At 46.5% G+C, this 27675-nt stretch overlaps 1 protein-coding gene across 1 annotated transcript in view; it reads left to right on the forward strand.

The window, feature by feature from the left end:
* Positions 1-24990: 24990 nt before the first annotated feature.
* ADARB1 (adenosine deaminase RNA specific B1) overlaps positions 24991-27675 on the forward strand; it is a 59815-nt gene continuing 57130 nt past the window's right edge. The window contains exon 1 of the mRNA XM_059820132.1: positions 24991-25012. The gene's annotated coding sequence lies outside the window, so the exon portion shown is untranslated. The remainder of the gene's footprint in view (positions 25013-27675) is intronic.

Consider the following 27675-nt stretch of genomic DNA (forward strand, 5'->3'; position numbering starts at 1 on the left):
GGCGGGAGCGCCCCGCGGGACCTGTCCAGGTCCTGACGCGGCGGCAGGTGCCGGTGCCGGCGGCGGCGGCGGGCCCGGCCGCCCCGCACCTGTTGAGCGCGGCGGGGCGGGGGCGCCGACCGCCGGCGTGGCGGGGCGCAGTGCGGCGCGGGGCCCGGCCGTGCCCGGCGGCGGCGGCGGCGGCGGCGGGGTGGGGGGGGCGGGCTCCCGGGCGGCCTTACCCGGCCAGGGGCCGCGGCGGCGAAGCCATTTTGAGGGGGGTGGCGGTGCGGCGGGAAGTTTGGCCCCGGTCGCCCGCCCCGGGGAGGCAGCCGGCGGGGCCGGCCGCCGAGCCCGCCGCCTTTTCCTGCCTCCCGGGGACGCGGCAGCCGCGGGCACCGGGCTGCCTGCTCTGCCCGGCGCTCTGCCGCCCGGGAGCCCGCGGGTGCCGGGGAAGGCGAGCGCGGCGGTGGCGGTGGCCTGCCCGCCCTCCCCTCCCCTTCCCCCGCCTGCCGCCCGGCCCCCCGAGGCCGGCCTGGCCCCTCCGGGGGGAACCGGGGCTGGCCGCCTCCCCCGGCACCCGCCGCCCGCCCTCTGCAGCGGGGAAAGGCGGGCACGTCCTTGCGAGAGGAGCTCGGGCGTGAAATGCGGGTTCGCCCCGCAGCGCCTCTCCCCCGGCTGCTTAAAGGACCCTGGAAGCCCCTTCCCCAGCGCCGCATCTGGTGCTGGGTTTGGGTTTCCCGGGTCCTGCGGGATTTGGTGGGATTGAGATTGTGGTCGCAATATCTGTTCCTCTGCAAAAAGTCTGCTTGGCTTAAAAAAAACGTTCACCCGCCTTTTTTAGAAATCGAGGGGCGCTGGGCTCCCCCGAAGGGCGCCTGGGTGGCCGGTGGCCCAAGGGCGACCGCTGGCCTGGGCCAGCCCTGCTTTCTGCCCACGTCTTCACCTTGTCTCCCTCAAAACTCGGGGCGAGGGAGCGGTGGTGGCGCTCGGCCGGAGAGGAGCCTGCGAAGCAGCCGGCACTCCGGGCTCCGTCTGGTGAAACCACAAAATAGATGGATGAGAGACGTAGCCAACAGCAGCCGGGCTGGTCCTTAGAAACACGCTTGGCCTGGGCTTGTGTTTAGTTCTTCGGGCAGATACGTCTGCGTGCCGGAGCCTAACCTCTTCTTTTTTTTTTTTGTTTTTGTTGTTTTTCATCTCCAGTAGGTTCTTTCCAGCAGCAGAAACCGCAGTTGATGTTTCTACGTTGCGCCGTATCGGATTTGAGTCCTGAGGCTCTGAACGTGGTGTTGCTGCTCAAGGGCTTTTCGCCGCTGTTTGTAGCGTGTTTATTCCTCGGGGAATCTTTTTCGGTGGTAAATTAAAACTTCCTGCTTTTTGTAGCGTAAACAAGATTGCGGTCTCAGGTTTTTTTTCTTTTTTTCTGGCGTGCAGAAGCGGTGATGAGCTCGCCCCGGCTGTTGGACTCATACGGACGCGCCGCTTGCTCTGTGACTTATCTGTCGCCGCCGTTCAAGCGTTGCGCGAGTGGAGTTGTAGCATCGTTCTCTGAGCTGTTGCGCTGGAGAGTGGCAGCAGGCCAACCTACAGAGCGCAGAAGATGTTTAGAATAATTAGTGATGGAATACTCTTTTAGAATAATTGTTTGGGTTTATCTAGCACTCAATTGTAGCGATATCTACCTCTAAAAATAGGCAGGCCTCCTGTGTAATGAGTCTTGTAGTATAAACAGTCATGCCTTGAATGACTCTTGTTACTTTTAGGATGTCTAAGATAGATGCTTTTGGGGTTTTTGCCAAATCCTCTGTCTGTTTGACTTTTCTTTTCTGCAGCGAATCGTGTGGTTCTTGGCCCATACGGTGTGTAGTCGTGCGATGACCAGAGGAAAAGCTCAGTAACCCTCGTCGTTCGGGGCTGGCACAGCAGGACAGAAAGCTTCCCGCCGCTCCTCTGGCAGCCCAAGGTCGAGCAGTCCTATCTTTTCCACGAAATTCCTGCTCTGTACGCTGCCGCGTTCGCAGAAGCGTGACCAGCAGTTAGCTTTGACAGGTGACTGTGCAGCACTTTCGCTTTGAGGCGCTGTCCTCAGTTAATTAAGCGCAGAGCTGCGTCAGTTAGTGTTTGTCCGTGCTGGTAAGTCCACAGTTTTCGTGCGACGAGAAGAGAGCAGCTCGGGCATGGTTGTGGTTGCGCTGCTTGTGCCGGCGTGCTCGCCCCGCCACGGGGTCTTTGTCACAGCGCTCGGCTTCGCAAGGCTGGCCTCCGGGGATGCCTTCCCCAAGTTTGCCGAGGCACGGCTGCGTGAATGCGCAATTCTTGCTGTCAGTAATTAAGAAAAAGGATCGCGTGAGGAGTTTTCTCACGTTTTGCTGTACGGTTTATCAGAGCGTAACAGATGAGCTGTGGCCCTAACCCCTCACGCACCCGTGCTTTTTCCAGTTTCTTTTCAGCAGCCAGTGTGCTGGCCGAGGCTTCTCCGGCGCGGCTTGCGTGTGAAAGCACCGGCTCCTCAGCTCAAGGGAGAGCAGCCCAGCTTTTTCAGCCGGAGGAGAAGTTGTTGTATGATGACTTGTTTTCTGAGAAGGTACCGTAGAGGACGTTGTGCTTAGTGTTTGAAGTGGGAGGTCTCTCATAGCTTTGCTCACGCTGCACTCGCGGATCTCAGGCCATTTTGGTATTTGCCTCCCCGGCTTATTCAGATTTACCTGCTTTGATGAAAGTTTAGTGCCCTTTCGGAGGCTGTATGTGCTTTGGGAATGGAAATGCGGTGCTGTAGGTCTTCAGCGGCAGGCCTCTTGCTTGCAGTGAGCATCTAAGTCTTCCAGAGTACTTTTACCTTGTTTATTATAAGCAAATGGGACTTTTTTCTCTTCTAAAAGCCAACTGTGTTTTGACTTGAGTGAGTAAAACCTTCTAAAAGGCTGGGCTTATTAGTTCAGACAGGGCATCATCACAGTTTCGGACTGCAACCAGGTCAGGCTCTACTGCTCTCCAGCAAACTCATCTCTGCGCTCATACCCCGCACCGGTGCCGTCGCGTGTTTGCAGTCACCCGGTCAGAGATCCTGCGTGGGAGCGAAGGGTTCCTGTTAAACAGGGTGGTGGCAAACGCTCATCTTGGAGAGCCGTGGGACAGACCAAAAATATAACATGCCCTCTAAGCAGCTCAGCATCGATGTTTTGGGGATGTCATCTGTGACTTGAGGACCTTTTGGGGATGGCAGTGGTGGGTGTGCCCCCGGTGAGGAGCGTTTCACCGGCTGCAGGGCCTGGATGAGTACGTTAGTGCTTCTCTGTGCCAGGACGATTTTAGGCGAGGCTGAAACGGGCTGTCTCCAGGTGCTAGAAGTGAGTGTGGCTCGTCAGGTTGATGCCTCTTGCATTTGAAGTCAGTTCAGTGGGTGCAGGACCCTGACACAGTTAGGTGAGGATCTTTGTTTGAAGGTCTAAGGACACGGTCTGATGAAGAGAGACGCATAGCACTTACTGTTTCTGCAACTTCTGAAACAAGTAAGTGCTTGGCACCTTTGAAACTCAGGCCATCCAGCTGCCGTACTATGGATTTCAGTTTAAGTTTAAGTACCAAAGATTAAAACTGTGGTTTTGGACTGTATTTTTCCGTAGAAGCTGTTATTTATGTACTTGGTTTTCAAGGAAATACCTTTATAAGTATAAATGTTGCGTGACCAAAAAAAAAAAACAACTTGGCCAGTTGGTTATGTAAGCAAATGAAATGACATTTTAAAGCAAGTTTCTTTCCTGTTTGCATACAATGTGGCTGTTTTTTTTGCTCTTTCCTACCATTTAACAACAGAGTGCATTTTTTCAGTCCTTTTAGTGAATGTCTTTTGGATGGTAGGTATGAGAAATATTTGTTTTTGCAATTCAAATTCTTGAAGAGGCCGTCAGCAGGCTCTGGGAGCTGGCAGGAGCCAGCTGTGAGTATCGGGGTCTGTAGCTGACCAAAGCAGCAGCACATCTGTGCATTTAAAAAATAATAAAAAAAAAAAAAGAAGAAACCCACATAACTGATACTACTCTGGGAGCCAAGCTTGTCTCGGAGTGATGCCCCAGACAGCCGTCCTCTCAAGGATATCTGGTTGCAAAGGGAATTGGGATCATTTTTACATTCTCTGCCTCCAGGTCAGCCGCGGCGTTTGTCCGTCCCCGTGCAAAGGGAATTGGGCGCCTCCGCAAAAGCCGTGCGGGTTACCTTGAGCCCCCTTTGCCGGTGGGGAGCGCGGGGCTGAGTCAGTGCTGGCTGCCGAGGGCGGTGACTCAGTGCTGTCCCCTCGGATGCACGTCCAGCCCGCTGCCAACAGAGCCCGGCAATAGCCTGATTACAGAAGTCTCCTCTGTGGGTACCTGCTGGTTAGAGGGATCTGGGAATGTCGGGCTGCTTTTGGTAATTACGTGTGTGTTGGTGGAAGTTGGTCGTTCCTGAGCTTTTATACGCTGTACCGAGCATCTGTAGAAGTGCCAGGAGGCTCAGAGGCCAGAAGCTTCTTTCCCCTGTACTTGATAGCACGGTGTTATGGTTTTGTATCTTTGTGGGTTGTGTTGGTTTTTAAATTTTATTTTAATTTATTTCATTTTAACTTTTTTTTTTTATTTATGTGCTTGAAGAGGAAATGTGCTTTGTTTTCCTTGGGGAGAAATTTCTTCCCTGATGCTGTAGGGTTAGGTCTCTTAAAGCGAGGATGCTGTCCGTGCTTTTAAATTAGGATTGCCCCCTGAACAAATGTTTTTATCGGGAACTGCCACTCCCATATGTTCTGAGCTCTACTTCCCATTGCATAAGCATCACGCTGTCAGTGCCCCTGAATGAAATAATTGGTCAACATGTTGAAAAGTCCATCAAATTTGACAAGAGGGTAGAGATGTCAAAGGTAAGTGCCGGGAAGTTGTGTGAGGACAAGAATCTGCATGGAGGAAATTCTCAGGTTAGTGCTCCGCTGGAAGAAAAGCTGTTGGCTGAGTGCAAGTGTATTATTAGACATCAGAGGATCTTCGTGGTAGGGAGACAAACAGGAAATCAAGTTTCATAAGTAGTTCCAGTAGAAGCTGAGTGTCCTTATTTCCTTCGTGAACGTGGTGAGGAGTGATCTGACGAGCAATCTTGCATTGTCATAGGAGAGAAGAGAACAAAAGGTTTCGGGTACCGTCCTTCACCCTGCCCCTTGGGGCTGAAGGCGGAGGGAGATGAGTGAAGATTTTAAATTTCACTGTAAAGGCTTTTGCAGTTGTCCGGGAAAATGTCCTTTTATAGGTGCCACGTAACCACTCGGGTCAGGGTTTTTCTGCGCGGAGCGCTTTTGGCGGAGATGCAAAAGGAAGGTCTGCTTGGGGATTGAGGAGTATCGCCTTTTTCCTGTTTGCACCAGTACGAATTTAAGATACTTGTACTGAAGTTCTTTTCCATTTTGGTTTTCTGAGGCTTTTCCTTTGTGAGGCATACTGAAACAGGAAAATATTTTTTTTTTTAAAATTTATTTTTCAGTTCAAAGACATTCTGACAGAATGGACCTCTTGGACCTGTATCTTGTGTCTTGCGGGTAAGATGCCGAGTATCCTGAGTATTGTCATTCAGAGAAAATGTGGGAGGAATATACCGTATTTTGAATTTAAAGAAAAGTAGACATCTTCCTCATTTGGTGATGAGTTTGGTGCTGCGTGTCAGGGTGTACTCTGACTACCTTGCTGTCCGTTGCTTTTGTTACTATAATACTTTTAAGTCACATAAACAATTTTGTGATGGGCCTTTGGTAATATTAGGCTTGAGGACTATATCGATGCCAATCTATCATTGTTCCAAACTCTACGTGTGCTAGTACTCTTAATTTCCCAATGGCTCTCCCTCCTCCTTTCTGCTATTATTTTTGTCATATCAACTCTGGGAAGAGATGAACTGTTTAAAATTTGATCAAAAAGAGAACTAGCAAGTATGGAAAACATTATTTTCTTTCATTTGTCAGATGTAGCATGAGAAAATGAAGTTTTTACATAGGGATTGTGCGGCAGCCTCAACTAGAAGTATTTTTTTCCCATTTAATGTGTTTAAGTTTTGAGATTTGCAGAGATAATTAGTACCTGCCTCTTCCATTGTGAAGGGCTTCCGCTGAAAATGTTCAGTGCATCTAAAATGCGGTTGATTTTTATTTAGGTTGATTTACTGAGCTCCTCATCTTTATTAGAAAATGAGTCTTTAAGTTTAAACTTTCACTGCCTTTTTCCTTGCTTAATTATACTCTAATATTTGGGCACAGTCTGCTGGGAAACTAGTAGAGGGGAAAAAGTATTTTTGAGTTCTTACTTTAAATGCAGATTTTATAAATTTTTGTTTACAAAGCCCATTCTGACTCAAAATGAGTTTTTATTTTTCACCTCAAATACTGAGCACAGGTACTGAGTACTTAATAGTAATAATTAAAAAAAGGACTTTATATGACTCCCAGTGAAGAGCATAGTAGGATCTTTAATTCAAAAGCATGATCAGCCCTATTTTGTCATTAATAAAGTTTGGACATGCATGCAGATTAGCTGGAAAATAAATGTGGACAGCCCTAGCAGAAGACTCCAGCTAGGGATAATAGAAACACCAAGGGATGGACCATAAATCAGGACATTTGTGCAGCAGAAATTACCAGGGACTTGGGAGAGTATTGAGGGAAAATCTCGCTACAGGCTTGCCCTGTTCTCGCAGCAGCTGCCGAGGGAAGAACATAGCCCCCGAGATGATGGAGCCTTGGTGTGGTCCGCCCTGGATGCTGTTAGGAGGGTAGGAAGGAAAAAAACGTATTCTGATCAAAACCAGACTAAGATAACACATTTCCACGCTGCTTTTGTCCTTAGACTTGCCGTGCTTTTCACATCTGAAGACAGAGGATCAGTACTGGTATATTTAAGTCTCTGAAAAATGGGAAGAATGAACGTAAGCCGATGGCTGAACCGTGCTTTGTTTGTCAGAAACTTGTAATAAAGCAAGCTCCACGGGGGAACCCGGCTGATATCCCTCCTCCGCTGGCCGAGTTTTAAAGCTCGCTCTTGACACACGCACGTAGCTCACATTGGGAGACCAAAGGAGGAGGTGGTAACTTCTGTTTTGTCAGGTGCTTACCCGCTTTTTTAATCCTGATCATCCTTTGGTCAAGCTTACGCCCTGGAAAGAACTTCGTAGCACGCGTGTCTCCTGTTTCCCACGCTACAGAAATTAGCTTGCTAATTTGCTAATTATGTCGGGAGAGATCTTTGTGATAGCTGCTTAATCTGTATGAGAAATAGCATTGTTTTCTCACTTAAATTTTGGTAGTTTTGGTAGCTGAAACTTTTTTAATCTGGTTGAACGTCCCCTTTGATAGGACAAGAGGAAATGGCTACAAGTTGTGCCAGGGGAGGTTTAGATTGGATATTAGGAAAAACTTCTTCACTGAAAGGGTTGTCGAGCACTGGAACGGGCTGCCCAGGGAGGTGGTGGAGTCACCATCACTGGAGGTATTTAAAAGACGCGTGGATGAGGCGCTTAGGGACATGGTTTAGTGGTGGACTTGGCAGGGTTAGGTTTACAAGTTGGACTCGATGATCTTAAAGGTCTTTTCCAACCTCAATGATTCTACGATTCTTTTGGACGCTGACTCCGTGTAGTTTTGCAGCCCCTTGAAGCTGTGGCCTGTGGAGTCTGCACAAAGTCTGGGTGCTGTTTTGAAGGTGCGGAGCCACAGGCAACTGTGAATTACGGTCATATTCCACGTTAAACCGGAGTCATCTGTTCCAGCTAGGTTAAAACACATTCCCATTTTTTTTTTTCTCCTTAAGCTTTTCAGAGCAGCTGTGTGGCACTACGCTTCCATTTTCTCAGCCGCGTTGGCTTTGATGTCTTCTCTGGAGCTGCAGCCCCTCTCTTGGTTAGAAGCACTCTTACAGCCAGCAAAGTCGTCATTCAAGTGCTGAGAGCAGATGTGCTTTCCTGGGATTTAATGTGTATTATACAGACATTCTTGCAGTCGTATTTTTACAGATGCTTTTTATCTCCTGCCGCTTACCAGCGCCAAGCGGTATTCTACGGTTTGATGTCGTGGGATACTGTGTTTTGATAACAAAGTGAAGCTGGAAATTAATGCTTAAGTCGAACCAGTTGTGTGTTGGGTGTGTACGCTAGCATTTTAATTTGCTGCGGGAGCGTGCTTTTGACAGTCTCCTGCTTGTCTCCACGTACTGTGCTTCAGCTCGCATGGAGGAGCGAGGTGGGAGCGTGTGCCCGGACTCCCTTCGGAGGACGGCGAGCGCAGAGATGGGCTATAGGGGCATGTCTCCCGCCTGTAAGTTTGTGATTGGGTTGTGCCTCAATCGCTGGTGAGCGTTCAGTTTTTGATTAATCAGAAGCTAAATTGGGACCCTTGGCTGAGTTAGCAGCTTTTAAGAACGTGAAACAGAAAAGTACAGCTGACTCGAGCAAAAGCGTGGAGGTCTGGTTGGGAGCGCGTGTGCCTGTGCTTTTTACAAAGTACGGGCAAAGGGGCAAGGTCTCCCAGACTAAACAGCTTACGAGAAAGTGCCGAAAATTCTCTCTTAACTCCAAAACCGTACATACTTGGACCTCCCGTGTCTTTGCACCTCTTTGCAAAAATCTGGGAAGTGACGTTAAACCCAGCTCTGCTGTTTTCCATGACGATGATAACGTGTTGGAAATACTTCCCGTCTGCGCAAAGGGCGCGTTAGTCTGAAAGCCTCTGGGTGGGTTATCCCCGTTGATGCTTTTGTATCAAAGTCGGTTTCTGCGGACCTCAGCGCTGATGAATGCGGATACTGAGGGATGGTGAGTACTACTGTAGCTTGTCTGTTTTTTCTGGTGCAGCCTAGTTTCTCTTCTCTTATCCCTGAAAGCTATTCTTAGTAAGTGGTTGTTTTTTTTGAATTAAGTGAGTGAATAATCAGCATTTCATTCACTGTCCTTACATATGCTTAAATATAGTATTAACGTAATCTTCTTATATACTTTTCCTCCTGCTGCTCCTGAGTTCATAAAGGAACCAGGTTCAGTATTAAGAAGATCTATGAATGAACTCGCCTGGAAGCAAAATAGTTCTTTCGGGCTTTGGCTTGTGTTTATTGCCAAGATGATAATTTATTTATGTTTCTGGGAGATAGCATCATTCTTCATGCACATAACTTCTGGTGCTGTGCCGTCCCCGTCCGTTTTCTTTGGTGCTGCCGAGAGTGGTTTTTCTGTCTACAAATTCCTTAGATACACTCTGTGAAGTGGTTTTTTGTTTCTCCTGGATGTAGAGTGACCGTCTGGTGGCAATCTTTGTCTTTTCCCTTTCGGGAGGGTTGCCTGACTTGAGAAGACCGAGGTGGTGATTGACACCTGTCAGTCTCCTCGTGCAGGAGCTTCGCACGCCTCCCCTCGGGTCTGCAGCCCCGCTGAGCCGTGGGGAGGGGGGTCAGGGAGCGCGGCGGGAGGCTTCTCCCGCAGCCCCACGGGCGCGGCTGCCGCTGCGGTAGCGGTGGCGGGCGGCTCCCGTTCCCCCCGCCTGCCGGGAGGGAGGGAGGGAGGGAGCTCTCCGTGGTGCCGAGCGGGGCCGAGCAGGGCCGAGCGGGGCCGAGCGCGGCCGAGCGGCGCCGAGCGGGGCCGAGCGCGGCCGAGCGGCGCCGAGCGGGGCCGAGCGCGGCCGAGCGGGGCCGAGCGCGGCCGAGCGGGACCGAGCGGGGCCGAGCGCGGCCGAGCGGGGCCGAGCGGGGCCGAGCGGGAACGCGGGCTTCCCCGTCCCTCCGCCGAGGTGCGGGCGGTCCTGCGGCAGCGGCCGCTGCCCAGAGGCTTTAGGCCGCCCTGTTGATTTCGGCCTATTCCTGCGTTAGATCTCTCGCAGAGCAGGAGGTGTGGGGCTTTGGGTGTGGGCTGCTCAGCCCAGTTTGTCAAAGGTACGAAGTTTTTTGTGGTCGCTGTATTCAGCGGATCTGCTCCTCGGTCTGCTGAGGGCTTCAGCACACCGGAAATACAAACATTGAACGTTACGCCATGGTCACGTTTCCTGGAGATGGACTGAATGTAATATAGCTTAAATAAATATGGGTAGTGTTCCTGTAACCCATACATTTTTCTCAGTCCTCCCTTCTCCCATCATTGCATTTCAGATCACCACAGCTAGCTTTTCTGTAGCCCAGCTAATACTCAGCGCTATTAGACAGTATTCCCAACTCCACTGTTCATTCAGTGTGCCCAGGTGGCCAAGAAGGCCAACGCCATCCTGGCCTGTATCAGAAACAGTGTGGGCAGCAGGAGCAGGGAGGTGATCGTGCCCCTGTACTCGGCTCTGGTGAGGCCACACCTGGAATCCTGTGTTCTGTTTTTGGCCCCTCACTACAAGAAGGACACTGAGGGGCTGGAGAGTGTCCAGAGAAGGGCGACGGAGCTGGTGAGGGGTCTGGAGCACAAGTCTGATGAGGAGCGGCTGAGGGAGCTGGGGTTGTTCAGTCTGGAGAAGAGGAGGCTGAGGGGAGACCTTATCGCTCTCTGCAACTGCCTGAAAGGGGGTTGCAGAGAGGTGGGTGTTGGTCTCTTCTCCCAAGTGACGAGTGACAGGACAAGAGGAAATGGCCTCAAGTTGCGCCAGGGGAGGTTCAGGCTGGATATTAGGAAACAGTTCTTTACTGAGAGAGTGGTGAAACACTGGAATAAGCTGCCCAGGGAAGTGGTGGAGTCACCATCCCTGGAGGTGTTCAAGGAAGGTGTGGACGTGGCACTGTGGGACATGGTTTAGTGGGCATGGTGGGGTTGGGTTGATGGTTGGACTTGATGATCTTACAGGTCTTTTCCAACCTTAATGATCCTGTGATTCTGTGATTTTCCATTTCCTTTGGCCTCCTCATGCATTTTTTCTTAGGCAAAACTGCCTGCTTTTCACGTAGGGTTCAGTCTGGTTTAACAGTCAGCTGGTGAGATCTCAGTTGAAGGTGAACCACGGTACTTCTGAGGCCGGTTTTGCCGGCCCTGTTAGGAAGGTACGTGGCTTCTCTCAGCATCGGTGGTGTCCTTGCTGACTCTTTCAGCCTAAGTCTACTTCAGAGTTGTCCTTTGTTCTGCTTTCGATCTCTTCTTTCCTCAATAACTCATTCAAGATGTTTACTTTAAAAGAAAGTTGGCTTTCCAGCCTTAAGCAAGCTTCCCTGATAGCTGTGAGGACATTTTCTAAATAGCTGCTCCTGATTGCTTTAAGTGAATGTGGAAGAGACTGGAAATACAACATTTGATTCTTGCAGTAAAAGCTCCGTTGAGGAATTTGGCTATTGACTGTTATTCTCTTGCCAGAGTATCACCTGATCTATAGGACTGCTTGGACGAAACAGGCTGCTTTGAATCTTAAAGAAAAAAAAAAGCGCCAATATTTTGAAGGTCATAGCTTTTATAGTGCAGTGGTAGAAAGTCGGGAAAGGAATTGTTCTCCTGGTAGCTTTCAGCGTCACATAGCTCCTCAGCATTCGCTAATGTTTTGGCTTTGGTATTCGTGCCGCTCCCTGGCTTGCATACTTTCCTTGCCTTCTTCTAGTGGTTTCTTGCCTAGGTCCCGTACATTGCTATAGTCCAAATGGGGCATAAGTTGTAAAACGAGTGTATTCATCGGAACAGGATAGTCCCTTTGCCTGGGAAGAGGTAGGAAGCACTAACACTGTCCAGTTAGCTGCAGGCTTGCTCTGATTAGGAGACCCAGGAGAACAACTAGACAGTGGACTGTCCTGACAAAACGTGAGTGAATCGTTTAAAATGGAATACTGCACTGCCACTGTAAAGTATTTGCTGCTCTTGCTGTTGAGCCATCACCATCATCTTGCATAAGTCTTAACTATACCCATAACCAGCTCTTTGCCTGCAGAGCATTGGGGCAGGTTGATGATGATGGTTCTGAGACTTGTAGAGGTCCCTCTGATCTGGAGACATGGTGGTTGTCCCGTGAAACACGGAAACAGCACAGCCCTCTGAGCACTCCGAAAACAGCAGGAACCCCTAGATGTGCAGAAGTCCGGGAAAGTGAGTATAAATGTGTATTTTTGCATCCACTGGTACTAAAAATGCATACAAATTCCTCTTGTTCTGACAGTTTGCTGGACTTCAGGTGTACGTTGCTTTGGCAGCATTGGTAGTGAATACTACTTTAATGTGTGTGGGGTGGGATAGTTTTGAATAAATGACTTTTGGATCTGTGTTAGGAGGCTGTTGGTGTTCTTATTGGAGGTTTTCACCTCATGGAGCCAAAGTCTTGGTTTTTTGTTTAGTGCATTGTTTAGAGAACAGCTAACTCTCTTTATTTCTGAACGAATAGCTTCCTCTTTACTTCACAGCAAATGTTGGCAGTATATGCATATATATGAAATACCTGCATACGTATCATTTTTTGTGTTCAGTACTTTGTCCAGAATAGCAAATTCAGTCTAAAAATAATTTAGATACAGTAAAAGGGCACTAAAGTAGCACGGTCTAAATTCCACTCAATAACGTGGTTTCTTCACATACGAACTGATGTACTCACTCCTTGCTTCGGTGGCTGAGATTGCTTAGGTAGTCTTGATTGCATTAAATGGCTCTTTCACTCTGTTAGTTCTGTTGTAGTGAACCTGAAGCAAATTTTACATCTTGAGTTATTTGCTCCCCTCTGTTGGTGTGCCAGGGGAATGGGGAATTTCCATCCTATTCCAGGAGCAGATGCAGCATAGTCTGTGCAGAAGCAGTGCTCGTCCCTCTCTTGCTGTTTTTAAATTCTAGGGGACCTGTGGTGGGGTGATCTTTAGACCTATGTGTGTGTTGGTGTACGTATGGGAAGTGGCAGAGCTGGAGGAGGGATGTGGTGGCGGTACATGTATGTACGTGCCCGTGAGGTGGGGAGGATGTGGCAGTAGCATCCCGTGCCACAGCAGGCAGCTTGGGTGGCACCGCGATGTTACGGTTTTGGAAATGCAACCAAGCAGGGGAAAAAAGAGACGAGGCTTTCTGGTTTCCAGCAAAATCACGAGGAGGTGCCCCTTGTGTCCTGGGTGAAGGCTGGCTTCTCTCAGCTTTTCCATCCTTCCTTCCATGGGGGCTTGGGGCTGGCTGGTGGCTGGGTACCACTCAGCTGCCGCCTTCCCACGGCATGTGTGGGAGGCTGGCAGTTCTCCTCCTCCTCCTGGGCCACCTGGAAATGCTTTCTGAAAGGCCGTAGGAAAATAAAGGTTCTCGTGGCTAATCCAGTGTAGCCCTTGCTCTGCCGTCGTCTGCGTTATGTATCAATTCTGCCTGAAAAGCATCGATTATTTCTTGCCTTCATACAAAAAGCCTCATTTGGTTCTGTACAGCGCTCCCTTTCAGGACAGATAATTGCTTCCCTTTCTTCCTCTCCCCCCTGTGTTTGGCACAGTCATACTTTAATTTGTTCTATTCCGCTGAGCAGCTCTTGGGAGACTTCCCTCGAACTCCCTATGCTGCGTATCACCCTGTAGTTCTTCCCCATTTGCCTTCTGCTTTGAAATGATACCAATTTGCAAGAGATGGCAAAGACGGGCAGGGTCCTGTGTGCAGTTTTGTCATGCCTCATGCAATGACAAATTCCTGATATAAATAATTCTCTTGTATTGGTAAATTTTCCCCAACAAAATGTCCCCTCTGGCAGGACTCTGTCCTCTCTCTTTTTAAGCCCTCTCATTCTGGAAGTCACCATCATCTCTGCAGAACTAGTTAATTGTTATGGTGTTCTATGAAATACCGTACTGACTTATTTTTCTTGATACGACTGGTATTAACTCCAACTCTGTCACTTCCCCATCTGGCTGATGATGGTGACTGTCACGAAAGATGTGCAGTTTCTTGAGAGGGGGACGCTGGCAAAAGCCGTTTGAAAATCTGGGTGAGGTCGGTACATCTGCTTCTAACCAGTGCTTCACTGATGCACCCGAGATCTCTAGTAAATGATAATGCAGAGTGCAACCGCTGGCATCCCATGGGGTATGTGGTCCTCTCTGAAGCTTCTCCTTCTGCTCTCGCTCAGCAAGGCTTTCTTTTTGGCCAGTCTTACTCAACAGTTGGCTCAACTAATATATAGAGGAATTAATTCCCATTCAAAGTGGGTTTTTTCTTCTAAAAATAACTTTTGCATCTTCCGCCATAAATATTTGCCCGCCTTTCCCCGTTATCATAGGCTGCATTGCTTATAGATCAGGAAAACTTTTGTGGATTCAAAACGAAGTCCCACCCCAGCAAACAGCCGTAGCGGCGGTATAGACTTTACACTTCCTAGGGAATACAGATATTGACAGCAGCACAGATGGAAGTAAACATGGAAGTACTGATGTTGAGGAACTGATGTGGGAACAACAAAAAATTCCCACCAAGATGTTGTAAATACTCTAAATTATATTAAAAATAATACCTGAAGCTCAGTTTGTGTAACTGAAATACCATTTCTCTCACCCATTATTAAGACTTAGATTTGTTTAACTCGTGGGGGTAAAAAAAATGGGACTTCTATTTTTGTCCCTTTTTTTAAGACCAAAATTTCTTCACCTCTCTTTTCTAACATGACTACTAGTAACTGTTACTACTGTAGTATAGTTTTGGGAGCAACCACCATTTAAGTAACTCTAACCCCCTGCTTTCAAGGACAACTAATGAATTTCAAAGGACTCTTGTCTATAAATGCACAAAGGGTGGAGAAATCACCCCCCCAAAAAATAAATGGAAGAGAGCGGCTTTTGGCGTAAGAACCAAGAGATTAGCTAGCTAGGAACCGATTTCTGGTGGAAAGTGGCATTTGCTGTGACCTGTGGCAGTTAAGTCAGAGAAGTGGAATTTTCTCTATTAATCAAGGGGAAAGTCAACCCCAAAGTTCCCATGAGGTTATAAGAGACTTGTACTTTGGAGAAGCAAATCACCCGGCTTTTGTGGAGAAATCCCTATCTACATGCCTTGCCATTTTATTGTTTTGATTTTTGGGATCATCTCGATCCCGTATTTGGGGTTTTTGCTGAATGTTGTAGGCACAAAATCTGCTAGCCATGAATTGCGACTTCAACTCCGGCATGTGCTGAGCTCTACGTTCAGTCTTAAACACTCTGTTTTTGTTGGAATGACCTGAATATTGATAGTTTGAAATATAAGCCAGCCTTCGCTCCACCGGGAAGGGAAAAGCACAGCCTGATGGTTAAGGGCACTGCATCGCCACATCTGCCAACTCAGTAAGTGTCCGCTGAGTGCCAGCCCAGCTGCGGCTGCACCGAGAGCTGCAGCAGCTCGAGATGTGGTGAAGCTCCTGGTGTGTAGCTATAGCCGGCGTTGCAGCTGGGTAAAGCTGAGCTAGTCGGGATGCTCCTGGAAAAAAGCACAAGCAGTATGGGAATCCCCATGCTCTGGGAAATCATGCGGTGCCGGACATCGGCTCAATGGCCCACAAACACAGGGCAAGGTGGGGTTTTTTGGGTGTGAGTTGGGAGAAGCATTTTGTATTTCATATGGACCAGTGAAGTGAATTATTTCAGCTCGCTGCATTTTGCACATCTGTGTTTCTGTTCAAGATTACAGTCCTTTAACCAAAATTTTTCAGCCCTAGTATTTAAAATGTTTTTTTTTTTAAATGGAACTTTTCAAACACACAAAAGCTAAGAAAAGATTTGCTCTGTATCTGGAACTTTCATCACGGACTGATTACTTCTCTTTCTCTTAAATATATGTAGTTTCAGATTTGTCTTGCTAGGAGATTCTTTGGGGCCACTTTGTATAATTTAGTAGTAGGTAAAGTAGGCATATTTCCGCTCTCATTAGCGTCATTTCCTTTGGCTTTCAGGGGCGACTTTTAATACTCAGCAGGAGACGTTATAGTATCTGAAAACGTATTTATCAAACTTCGTCTGAACTCAAAAAGACTAGTGAAAATGAGTGTATGAGTTACCTACTGACAACTCAGCCTGTGGGGGTAAGGCATCAAAATTGTTTTCTCTAGTCTCGAGTCTCCGTCTTGATATACTCACAAATTTTGGTCCATTTTGCCCTCAGCTGTGGTTGAGAATCTCAACATAAAAGACTTTTCAAACCTTTTGCTGTATGCAAGTAACGCCAGCCAAGCGTCTGTTCTGGACATGCCATCCTGACCTGTGCCCAGGTCATGCCAGCATCCTCCCCCTCTCTCCGTCTCCTCCTGCCCTATGAAACTCTACCCAGCGTTTCCCTTGCTGGTCTTGTCAAACTCAGGGATGTATTACAATTTCTTGAGTAAGAAAGTGGTAAGTACCGTTTCCACACAACGTGGCTGTAAAATGTCTAATGTTCTGTGGTGGCAAACACTCTGCCCACACACCAGGGTGGTGATGGAAGTCAGATTTTGCACCATAAGTGTGGTTGGTGGTTTTTTTTTAACATACAGATATTTAATATTGAATAACACAAGGAACTACTCTGGAGAGGACAGTTTGAGTCAGTCTTGTGTTAGCGAGATTCCCGATAGCCAGCTGCAACTGCCAGGTCCTGAGGAAGGCTTCCAGAAACTCGGAAGACTGGCTGGGAGTCAAGCCCTCTCGAAAGTTAGCTTGAAGTTCTTCAAATCTGCTCATATTTGTAGCGGGGGAAAAGCAGAAATGTCATTTTAGAAGCGAAAGGTAACACTTTCGTATTCTTCGAAGGCCAGCAGCTGGTTCTTCCAGAAACATTGCAGTGAGGAGACACACGCAAAAATCCTGGAAGCCGCCACCATGGAAATGCAGACTGTTGTCGAGACTTGAGTTACAAACACAGGGTGCTTCACGTTTGGCTTGCAGGCTGCTGCCTGCTTTCCCCACGTGCTGCGACGGCCTGAGAGCAGGCCCCTGCAGGGAAGAAAACCCAATTTATGATGCAGGTGCTGTTTTTCTGGCTCCCCTCTGCATTGAGGCAGCTCGCGTGATCCCCCTGTCCTCGCCTTGTGTGGCAGGGCAAGGGCCAGCGGGTGACCGCAGGTAGGTCAGAGTCCTTGCTCGTGGTCCAGCCCCAAGGTTGGGCTGTGAAAACAGCTGCAGCCAGACCGGGACAGTGGGGAAGAGCTGTGCGTGCCGGTATGTGAGCGATCCCCTGTGCGAGAGAAGGGCAAAAGTGATGGCTCTGCGCAGCCTTTGGCAACTAGCTTTGGCAACTCTTCCCCTTCCCAGCTCCCTTGGAGCTTAGCCCCTGTCCTGTCCCTGCATCGCTCTCCGGCAGGCCCCAGCTCTGCCCAGAGCATAAAATGGGTATAGATGCATAAATAGGGAAGCAGCGAGAAAACAACTGACCTGGAAACGTGATTTCCAGCTAATCACGCCCTGGTCCTTTGTTTGGGAAAACAGCGTGATTCAGATTTCTTCCGTGGTCTTTTAACTTCCCTGTGCAGGGAGTTCCTGTAAGGTGCAAGTTAAAGCCAAAGGATTAAAGAGCTCTGAAATCCTCCCATGTTAAATGCATAACATTTATTTAAAAAATTATGATAATAAAGCATGCACTGGCAGTGACCACAACTTTGCTTGAGTGGGGCGATTGCTGGGACGGCAGAGTACTCGTGTGCTGCTGTTGGGTGTCTTGGCCTTTGGTACCCGCCTGCAAGCCACTATTTTTGTTCCCCCGGTTTAGTTTGTGCTTCCTGGCTTTTTACACACAGCGGATGCAGTTTCGTGCTGTTTCCCCCGCTGGGGGAAGCCGTTGGCGAGCTGCAGGCTGATGGAGAATGGTTAGCATCGTGATTCATATCAAAGGCTAAGCCCGAAATGTGCACAAACAATATCTGTGTTAAGCCCTGTTTCCAGCCTGTACGTTTTATCTTGGCGTACTCTTTTTATTGAAGTTGCAGCACCTTCTTCTGCTGGTTTATCTTCATATAGGTGCTATAAACTGCGATCAAGTTGCCTTCTAATCTTCTCACTGATAAAATTAACGAAATTCTGTGGCTGGGCTGCATGAGATGTTTTTTCCTGCAGTGATTTGTGTATGTGGATATATCTGTGCCCCTTGGATCTTGTCGAGAGGAGAGGTTTTTAATCTCCTCCATGTCATTTGGCCTTTGTCAGGTGCAGATAGCTAACCCTAGGCTGACTCAATGCTCTGCTTTTAAATCGAGCAATAAATCGCGTTGGTTCTTCAGGCTGCAGAAGTGGTCTGGGAGCTCCTAGCGACGTGGGTCTCCTTACCAGGCGCTGCTTGGCGTGGGCATACTTCACCACACCTTTGCTAATCGCTGGTCTCTCGCCCAGCTTCGTCAGCAGCCGCTTGTTACACCGGGCGGCTGGAAGCAGCTGATGGCAGCGGTTTGATTTTCTGCCTGGCAGCGGCTCGGTCATCCTGTCCTGCGTTTACAAGTAGAAGTCTGTGAGTAAGGTGCGTTGTTTCGGAGGTCCTGAAGCAGTAAACGTAAGTATTTAAGGGCTGTGGGGAGTGACTTCCCACGGTAAAGGCTGCAGAAGATATTCATATGTCCTTAATGCAGGACATCATCCATGGTTTTGAACACTGTTAAACTGAGTGATAAGTATTTTGCATCTTTTTACTAAACATTGGTTTCTGAGGTATTTTTCTGAAGTCTAATGGTAAGGTACAAAATGTCCATGTAGCTCACATGCATCTTATCTTTGCCCTAGGGAGGAAGTAAGAATGAAAATAATCAGCCTGCCTTGTTCTGAAGTCTTAAAAATATCGCTGTTGTTCAAACGAAGAAAGATTTGCAGTCCTCTAGTATATGCCGAACATAAGTAGAAGCAGCATGCAGGTATTTTTTTCAGGATGTGTTAAGCGGAAACCCCTGTTCACTCACTGTAGCAGAGACAACAGCTTTCAGCAGCTTTCTCGGTCAGTGCAGGAACATCCGCATCTTAGCTGAGCATCTTCCAGCACCAGAATGGGTCAGTGCAGCTGGGACGGGTGCGTTGTCCCATCCCCGCCAGTCCTCTAGCCTAAATTCTCGTCCACAGTCTGTCTGTAGTCCAGACTAATCTTTGTCTTGTAGCTGTTGTCTAAAAAGTACTAATACGGAACAGAGAAATTACTTTCAATTGATTTCTTAAATTCCTTTGTCTTTCTGAAGTTGATGCCTAGTCTCAAGATTGCACTATTGTACTATTTCAATTTGACTAACGTTTAAAACAGCGAAACGAGTAATGTGAATGTTTAAACATCAGCTATAGTGAAATCACAAAAAACAAGATTAAAGCCTCAATTCCCCTGAAGACATTTATGGTAATTTTGCTCACGTGAATAATTCCTTTGGCTTCCTGTTGCATTCTCTTCTAAGGTAACTGCTCTTATACACGGGATGTTGTGATCCTGTAGAAGAGAGGAGCGGCATTAAAATCTTTGCTTTTTGAAATAACGATGTTTCAGTGTTGAAATTTAATATTGAGGCTTTAGGCTGTCATAAATAGCCATCAACACATTGTTAATACAATTTTTCAAATGTAGGGGATCACAAAATTAAAAATCAGAAATGAAAAGTTCCTTGCTGATATTATGTGAATATGTGAAACCATTTTTGGCGAGAGAATGTTTGAAAAAATAATTTACGTCTGCATTTGTTCCTGAACAGGTTTGAATCTTTGAGTGTTCCAGAATAAATGATAAATGTAATCTGATTTGATAGCTGCAGTAATAGCTTGGATATTACTTCATGGAGTAGCATACTTATTTTTCCGGTGGATACTAACCTGATTCCTGTTGCTTAATAGCTGCTGAATTTTCATAGCTTTTGAAGTGTCCGTGAACTTGGTTGCAGTGTCTTACAATCAGATACTTTCTATACATAAGTTCAAAAAAAGAGTTTGTTTTATGCCAAGGGAAGGAGACGTGTTTGACAGCTTTGTGTTGTGTATAAACTGCACTTTCTGCTTTTTCCAATTGCAGCATGTATGTCCTTTTTTCCTGAACTATTTTTTTCGTTATGGTGATTGGTTGCTAAGGCTTTCCTAATTTATTTTAGAATTCTAAATGAGGAATTCAAAAGGGATACACGGATCGTGGTTTGGATTTGGGCTATTATTTCATTAATTCAGTCTGATAAATTAAGGTAGGTACCATCACAGATGTCAAATTGTTTCTTCATGTTTAGATGGAAAAACTATTTCCAGAGGAAAACCCAGTTCTGTAATTGTGCTGTTGAACTGAGTTTATAGTTCACGGCAGAGACTCGTCCCCTTTGTGTATGAAAAGACGTGGCATGTCTTCTATTGCAGGCTAATGCTATCGTTTTCTGGGGTCAGGAGCAAAATCTGCCATGAAGGCATCTCTTCCCCGGGAGAACGGGAGAAGAGGAAGAGTGGGACCAAAGCCCTGGTAGCTGTTCACAGCTGGTCTTCAAGTGGAGGCACCCTTCCCTTTCAAAACCAGGGGTGGCAGTTTGAAGTGAGAAAGATTCCTAGGTGAAGGGGAAGAAGATGGTATAGAAAAACATCCAGAAGGGACAAATTCTAGAAATTAAATACAACCAACCAAAAAATTTTAATCAGCTGCATTTGTTTTGCAGCTGGAGTGCGCTGGCACTCGCCGTGTCCCAGCCGAGGAATGGGTGGACAGTTCATGCTGGAGTAAAGGTTTCTTCCAGCTGCTCGCCTTAATCTGGAGTTGAGAGGCTGAAGCAAATCTGGTTTAATTAATAAAGAAACCTAGCTCCTCTGGTGCCTAGGGAGGGTGCAAATCAGTTAGCAAAAACCATGGCTGTGTCTGCATGAAAAATACACGATCTTTTGAGTTTCTTTTTTGACCTCTCTGTGAAATGTCTTGGCGCAATCTGTGTCAGGATGTAAACTGAGCAAAAATGAGCTGAGCAATGCCGTTGGCTTTCCACCTCTAAGCAGTGCAATTTCCTGAGCCAGCGTTGAAATTGGAAGGGCAGATGATGCCAGATTTAACATACCTGTGGTTTTTGTCATGTGGACGCGTGCAGTTGCGATGCCTTGGCAGCTTACCTGTGTTTCTCAACACTGGAAAAGTAAAATAAATAGGAAAGTAAATATTTAAAGATTGGAATTGGTGTTTTTTGTCCTGTCCACATGGCTGGTGGTGAGTCCCTCCAGATATAGTAACCTTGTGTTTGGGTGGCTCTTGCAGGTTTGTGTCTCGAGGTGGGACCTCCTGTCCCCTGTGGGTGGGTGTTTTGGAGTTCTCTGTGATTGGCCGTGCTTTTTTCCCCCCAGAAATCTTACAGAACTGAATTGAGGCATCTAGCATCTTGCAAATGTAAGTTACGTTGGAAAATCACTGTCAGTTACCGGAGGGAAACACGGACGCGTTTGTGCAGGTGCCCAACGCAAGGTTGCCTGCTCCCCTTGACTCCTCCACTGGTGTCATGCCTGGGACCTGGGGTTGCAGCTCCCCATGGAGGAGCCCGGATGGGGCATCCCATCCTCTGATCTCACAACATGGGTCCCTGCCAGGCCGTGTGCCTCTGCTCCTCTGGGCTGGAGGAGATGGGCCTGGGCTGATGGCTCCTGGGATAGGGCAGGGTGTTGTTCGGGCAAGGTGGCAGTGATAGCTGTAGAGTTGGAGTCGCAGGACCCCCATCACCTGCTCAGCCAAGGAGGCCTTCATTGCCTTCAAGGAAGGAGATTTTCATCGCTTAAGGAGAGCCCTGAAATCCTTCTCCATTCTCAAAGATTTTAGGACTATTTGTTGACCAATGAAGACCTCAAAATTTTAGCTGGATGTTCTTCTCAGTGCCTTTCTCCTAAGGAATTTTTCAAAGGGCCGGCAGATTAGCTCTGAGAAACTAGAGATGCTGTTTCGTACATGTGAGATGCAGTCTATGTAATGAAGTCAGTTATCAGACCTCTGATTCGATTCTCATTGCCTTGAATTGTTTTCAGTTTGGCTTTAAAAAGTCAGTGTTTTCAGAAAGCCCTAAATGTCCAGCGTGACGCGTTCTTCAAATGGGTTTCAAGTATCCTTTGCTGCCCTGGGAGAAAGCGTGTTGGGTGTGTTTCCAAACTTTTTTGGGTGAATAAACTCATTAGTCATTTTTAGAAATGAAGGTGGTCGGAAGTCGCTTGATTTCCATTTGTTTTGCTTTTTAGTTGTTATTCCAGCCATGTGATGAAAAAGAACTCTTCCCAGGCTTGCTTTTGAACTCTTTTTTTACTCCTGTCTGTGGCATGAGGATAAACCTGTGTTAAAACGACAATTGTCGTTTCACGAGGAAAGCAAATGCCAATGAGCTGACGTGCACATCCGTCTTCGGGGTGTTTGTAAGGGACTAAGAATTGGTTTACTGATTTTTTTTTTTGGGAAGTAACGATGTGGAGATGCTGCGTGGAGGTGCTGAGCTCCCTTCTCCCTGCCAGAAGAGGAGCCCCTTCTGGCAGGCAAACACCGGTCTCCCTGCAAAAGGTGGTGAGGAAGCATGTTACAGCTTGAGCAAGCCCTGAGGTATCCATCTGCCACCAGGCAGAGCCCGGTAGGATGTGTAGAAGATGAGAGGTTTGTTCCTGGTTTTTATAACGTTAGCGTTATTTCCCTTTCTTTCCCATTTAGCGTCTCTATGGTTTAAGGTGTTACAAGTCTCACGATTTCCTCTGCCCCTCTTTACTGCTTAGTCCTTCAGCGGCGAAGCTGGCTTCGTCAGCCCGTGTAGTGCCGGCCCGCGGGCTCTGGGCTGGTGGCTGGCTCGCAGGGGCCTTTCCTTCTGCTGACGTTGATGCAGGAGCCACAAAATCTCAGTAATCCTCTGCTGAGCGAACGCCCTCGGAGCCCGAGCAGGTGTCCACACACGCGGCTCTGCCCGCTGCAAATACCCAACGCAAACGGTATGGCGTGCCCAGTTTGAATGAGATTGTAAGTGCTTTTTCTTTAAACAAAAAAATTGAAGTTAGCATTTTTTTTCCTGGTGGTGAGCAGATGAATGGCGTGTCTTGGGGGTGGGCAAAGGTGCTGTGGTGCCAGCACAGCCGTGCCTGCAGAAGCAGCACCCAGCCCTGTCCGGACAAGCTGGCAGCACCCATCCTGCCTGCCCGCAGCACCCAGCCCTGTCTGGACAAGCTGGCAGCGCCCATCCCGCCTGCCAGTTGCCACTCACCTCCTTCGGTATGGACTTGGACTGCTACGGTTTGCCAGCTGGAAAACGAAGAGTTAGAAAATAACCGGTTGGATTTTGGCTGTAGATATGTTTTTAAGTAGTACTGTAAAACCGTTCCTTATGCGTCGTGCCTGTGAGCTGCTTCTTATCCTGTAAAACTGTCTGCAGCTGTCAATAAATGAGGATCTTTTGCACTCAGTGGTAAAATTTTAAGTCCAAAGTCTCATGAATTGTGTTTATTTAGTTTGTTTGAAACTCAGGGGATTACCGACTGGGGTAATGTGTTGTATAAGGAATACAATTTCTAAACCAACTCAAGTTTATACTAATGTAAAAACTTATTTTAAAAATTACTCGTGGTGCGTTGTCTCGGGATTAATTATAACTTTATTTAAAGCAATGCTCATGTAGAAAGAGAATTATCAAAGAGTCATTTTAAAAAAAAATCTTGTTTGTGGCAACATCCTCCCCAAAAACTGGAGTTTCACGTCACACAGTTTATAGCTGATATTCCAAGCGTTCGGAAGAGTTCTCGTTGTGGATATGGGGCTACGAGGTTGGGAAAATAGTAAAGGAAATGGTCAATCATCATGCTGTAAATACTGTATCCCCATTTGGTGGACTTGAATATAGTCTGTTGCAGCGTGGGAAGCTGACTTCAGTTGACACTGCATTGAGCTTTCGAGGCAATTTTTTTACTACTTTATAGTAAAATATCATTGGCATATTTTTCTGGATTATTGGAAAATGCCACCGTGAAGCGTTGGGAAATTGAAACGTCTTTGAAAAAAACCCAAGATTGAATTAATGCAATTTTCTAGTATATGGACTTTAAATATCGTGGCAGATCCCTTCTTGTCTAACTTCATCAAAAAAATTTAAGAGATGATCCGCGCATCCATCAGTTTGTGTTGTCCATAGCTGTGCTGTGTGTGCTGTAGAACTTAACTCAAGTGAAAGTTTTGGTAGGGTGCCAGCACCCTCTTGTGGGCAGTGTAACAGCAGAGAATTTTTGTCTTTTCAAGGTGCAAATATCAAAATCCTTTACAGGTGGAGGTGGTGTCCCCGCTCTAATCAGCCGCTGGACTGCGTGTGTGTTTTTGCAGAACGTAGCCACTCAACTGAAATAACTCTGTTTTGGAAATAGCTTCTGTGATTTGCTGAACCATTTTAGAATAGTGTATCTTCACATTGATAAAGTCACATAAATATTTTCTTATAACTAGGAGGTTATCTGTAAAAATAAACCCATCTGTTCCTGACTGAGCAGCCGTGCAGTTTATATGTATTTATGGGAATAAAAGAAAATTTCTGGCAGCATTGTCCTTCCCGTTATCCTGTCTCCTTCTCACCCTACATCTGCCATTTCTTTCCCACCCCGTTGCTGGTAGTTGAGGGATTTTCCAGTTTTGCAGGCATTCAGGAGAATGCAAGCTGATGCCAGCAGTATCAGAAAACTGGTGGCTGACGAGCGGGTTGTAGCATGAGGTGTTGTTTATATGGATTAAAATCAACCACTAAAAGTAATATTTAAGATCTAAATTTAAAAAAAAAAAATCCAGCAACTTCAGGTTTGCTTGCAGGATGAGTTGGCTGTGATAACACAGAAGTTGATTTTAGTTTCAAGCCATTATTGGCCAAATTTTTTGCTGCCCCTTTCCGCTAGAAGGTGCGGGGATTGCAGATGGGGTTCTGCTGAGTACCTGCTTGTAGCTGTGGGATATTTCTCCTGGCCCCAAGTACTAAGCATCTTCAGTCTTGAATTTTTAGGGTTTTTTCCCAACCAGGAATGTCCAGAATTGTTTCTCCCCCTCCCTTTGCTGGGGTTACAAGGGAGTTGGCTCTGTAACTGTGTATATGCAGTATGTACTATTTATTCTTACAGCATCAGAAATTTGTCCCTCTTAAGGTTAAGAGTTGCCATTTGTAGTGCACTTAAATTTGTAAAAGAAAAACAATACTAACTGTGTTTCCTCTTTTTGCAGGTTGCAGAATCAGCATGTGTCCCTAATAGCTGAAAAGGTAAGCAGACCATATTTGCAAATATATAGTGAGATTCTTTGTTTTCTGATTGATGCATTCCGATCAGAACTTGGAGGAGAGAATTCATCTTAACGTATTTAAAGAATTATTCAAAACTTCATTATTTCATGTATAACTTTTATTTGGTACACTAAACCCCTTCAAAGATATTGGATCAGTGCGGTTTGAAAATAGGGAAAAATATTAAGAAATATCTAACTGTACCAAGTTGATGTACATGTTACAAAAAATTGCTTACTCTTCTGACTGCAAATTTGTATCCAGTCCATGTTAATAAAATAAATATGCAAAGCTGGCATGTAGAACTTAAAATTTTGCTGAGTGTTTGAGCCGAGCTTGATAACTGCTTGTGGTGGGAAAGGAGGAAATAGGTCCAATTTATAAGTCTCTAATGCCAAACATCACCCTACCTGCATTACTCTTTTTTTTTTCTTTTTTATAAAATAACTTCAAGATCTTTGAGACTTTTTTAACCTCCTTTGAGACTATCTTAGATTTTTCTTCCAATTAGCTATTATTTTCCTTAGCGCCACTGGATAGCTGCATCTATTATCTTTTAAATGATGGTGAAAATACTGATGTTACTTGCTGGGAGCTCTGGGCTGCTCAGTTTTCTTCTCTGAATGGTTACCGCTTTTTCCTTGGAAGCACATCTTAAATACATTTCTGACAATCATGGGTATTTGAGGAGTCCTTTGGAAATAATCTGCATTAAAAATTAGATGTTCAGACTTCAGAGTAAGCCGGTAAGAAGGATACAGACAAAGGATACAAAGCTTCATAATACATATATGTTCCAAAACAATTGACTGTAGAATAAATCTGCAAACGTTGTAAGTTATTTCTCCTTTGGAGCTGTGCTCTAGACTTCTTTGGTTAAGGGAGCAATAGATGTAAAATCAATTATTTATGTAGTGTAACAGTAGATGGTGCTGTTGGAGTGGATTTAATCACCTGAGGAGTTGAACTGCAAACTGAGGCATATGGTATCAGAGCTCTTGGGGTCCCTGGTGCGCAGCCAGCAGCTTTGGGTTTTGAGATTTGCTGTGCCGAGCAAATGCTCAAGCTGTAATTAGCCTATACAAACTCTAGCGGTTGCTACTGGTTTATATTCATTCTTGCTGCAGAACACAAAACTTGAAGGAAAACTTGCTGTTGGCCTGTAATGCCATCCTCGTGCTTGAAAAGTACATGAATTGCATGTGGGGAAAAAAAAAATCACTAAAAGTGCTTACAAAATACAGTGTGTGACTGTTTCTTCAAAGAATGTATAAATTAAGCTGATGATAGTGGCCAAATCCGTAAGTAAATGAGATTTGCAAGGATGTTTTTCGTGCATAGAGATTTTTGTGCAATATATTTAAAAAAAAGAAGTAGTAGTAGTTTCTTTTGCATTCTGTGATCAAACTCTTTTTGTCCTCTTTCTCCTTTCATCAGCAGCTTTCCAACTTATCTGATTTGAAGTGAGTCTGGTGGGTACCTAAAGATATGACACATTATTCCTATGAGTTTTATGAAGAGTGCTGGGTGAAGGAGACACTTGCGCAGTGCTGTGTCTGGCAGAAGGGCTGCAGCATGGCCTCGAGCCTCCTGGTGCTAGGGAACCTAGACGGGAAGGGACTGTAGATGCCACAGCTACGGGGTCTCCAGGTGGAACTCACAAATACGTAGCCACAAAACGCCGTCTATCACAAGCCATAAATCCACAGAAACCTAGGCTGCCTTTCTACAGTGATCTAGGTGGTAGAGGCAAGAATTGAGAAGCTACTGAACTTTTCCATGAGTCTTGGTCTCGCTTGGGTTAGTTTATCTCAGGTTTTCATGGAGGACACCTCAGTTGTTTAGTGTCTCTGCATTCCTAGTTCAGTGATGCAGGTGAGATGGAAGTATTCAAGATGTGTGGGTATGTAACCAAATTCCCCCTGGGACTTGCTTTTTCTTTGGAAAGGAGGCAGTCCAGTTTATCCTTGATGCCTCTGTGGGCATTCAATCTGTGAAATATAAGATGTTGTGGGATTTACTGCTTCCAAGGTACACATCAAAACCGAATGCCGCGTTTTTGTTCTGGTGTGTCGCATTTGCCTCCTTGCACTTAGCTTTTAACCTGCTTTGTTAGAACAGACAGTCACACAGACTTTGCAATATATTTATGGATATTGAATATTTAATCTCATGCATATTACAGATGGCGTATTTTTTATTTCCCAAAACTCTCGTTAATGTGCCAACTGCAAATGAATGCAGTGGGTCACTAACTTTCTCTCCCAAGTGCATTGCGTACATTCCTTACTCAGTAGTCAGATTTTGGAGACTTTACTTCTCTATTGAAACTGTCACCTTTCAAGCTAAAATTATCTCAGATCTTCTTCCTGATTCTCATACCCCAGAGGCACATTGCTTTGGGGAGCAGTGGTCAGTAGAGTAGGAGCTGCTTTGGAGAGCAGAGCTACAGGGCTGAGCCGGAGGAGTCTTTTTTCAGTCTTTACACCAAGTCCTGTCAACAAAATCTCTGACAGGTTAGGGCAGATAAATTAATGGTTGAAGGCAAAAATCACTTTTGAATTTTCAATACCTAATGCAGCAATTCCCTGAAAGGGAAGGAGAAATACACGTTGTTACGTACATCTTTCTCGCCTGTGGTG

The sequence above is a fragment of the Gavia stellata genome, chromosome 8 (genome assembly GCF_030936135.1).
Source record: "Gavia stellata isolate bGavSte3 chromosome 8, bGavSte3.hap2, whole genome shotgun sequence".
NCBI classification, from domain to species: domain Eukaryota; kingdom Metazoa; phylum Chordata; class Aves; order Gaviiformes; family Gaviidae; genus Gavia; species Gavia stellata.